Raw genomic sequence first — 1,715 nt, forward strand, 5'->3', positions numbered from 1 at the left:
GAATTGCGTTGTCCTAATTATGGTTTGGTTATCCACGAAAGAAATATACAATGGATCGCCGATTGTTACCTCTTTCCTTGCTGGTACTGCGCATATGTATGTTTGTATGCTTGTTCATTATTGAAGTTATACTCCTTTTTCTTTCCTTTGTCTTTCATTTCTGCGAATTCTCAACTATTTTATGTGCCCTTTTGTTGAAATACCCTGCGTTGGTCCATTTTTTGGAAATCGACCCGCGGTGACGAAGTATTTTCGTTTTATCTGACAGGGTGAGGTTAAGAAGTTCATTTCTAATTTTGTCTTGTGTCATATTAGAAATGATGTTTCTTCGAAAATCGTTCGCTTACAACGGATAAAACGACTTCTGAGTGGTGATTTTAATGAATGAATTCCTTTTGCTTGAAACGCTCTGCGTTGGCCGTTGAAAAGTTAAGACTATACTTTTCAGGATCATTCATTTCTTCAAAGAAATTAATGACCTTTAGAAATATGCATATTTGCATTATTTCGTTGTCATTTCCATATTCGTAGCAATTGAAGTTCTATGGCATAAGTAAAGTAATGGCCGCCGATTGTCACCCCTTGCCGCTGTAGCAGCTTCGCCTACAAACATGCGTAAATACATATGTAGGTATGTATGTATACGTGTGATCGTGAATACATATCGACGCAGATTCTTGCGAGAAGCACCAGAAAGTTGTGCAATTTATGATTTTTAGCTTTTGCCATCGTCGCGAAAAGACGACTTGTTAGCAAAGGCATGCTTGGGGAGATAATAAATTATAGTAAATTTATAAAATGTGAATTTAAGTTTTCTAATTTTCTTTCATACAAAATGATATGCATTTCTTGGAATATCACTAAGAAGTATAACTTCATCCGCGCGTAGGGACTCCACGCACCTTTTTTTTTTCTTGCAATATACGAGGGCTGTCTGATAAATAACCGACCTCAACGTGAAGCTAGCGGCACATCTGAAAAAAAAATTTCTACTTCAAAGTGTGCATATTATAATAGCTACTCGCCAAAATTTCAGAAATTTATCTTGCGCAATTATCTGTTGACAGTCGTTTTTGTGAGTCTATTTCGGTGATTTCCCCAAAATGGAAAAAATTGAATATCGAGCTGTAATTAAATTTTTATTTTTGAAATCAATACGCCTTCACCAATCAAAGATGAGTTGGATTCTGTGTATGGTGACTCCGCACCATCGTTTACCACCGTAAATTTTTGGGCAGCTGAATTTAAACGTGGTCGCAGGAGCTTGGAAGATGATGAACGTCCTGGGCGTCCAAAAACTGTAACCACTAACGATAACATCGCGAAAGTTCATCAATTGGTACTAGACGACCGCCGGATTAAAGTTAGGGAAATAGCTGAGATTATGAAGATGTCAAAAGAACGTGTTTGTCACATATTAAACCAAGATTTGGGCATGAGAAAGCTGTCCGCGCGTTGGGTGCCGCGTTTGCTTACGCTAGACCACAAACGTGCGCGCATGAACATTTCTAGCGCTCTATTTTTGAAGGGTTGCAGAGATGGGAGCATCGATGGGAGAAGTGTGTGAAGTTACAAGGAGACTATGTAGAAAAATAAAAAAAAAATTTGAAAAAGTCGCGTGCATCATGGTTAAGTCGGTTATTTATCAGACAGCCCTCGTATCTATTCCGATAAGCCCATCAAAATATGGATGAAAATTAAATAAAAGAAATGAG

General features: G+C 37.9%; 1 pseudogene; it reads left to right on the plus strand.

Annotated features, from left to right (window-relative positions):
* Positions 1-231: 231 nt before the first annotated feature.
* LOC120781909 lies at positions 232-373 on the plus strand (annotated as a pseudogene).
* Positions 374-1,715: the final 1,342 nt, after the last annotated feature.

Source organism: Bactrocera tryoni, unplaced genomic scaffold, assembly GCF_016617805.1.
Source record: "Bactrocera tryoni isolate S06 unplaced genomic scaffold, CSIRO_BtryS06_freeze2 scaffold_7, whole genome shotgun sequence".
NCBI classification, from domain to species: domain Eukaryota; kingdom Metazoa; phylum Arthropoda; class Insecta; order Diptera; family Tephritidae; genus Bactrocera; species Bactrocera tryoni.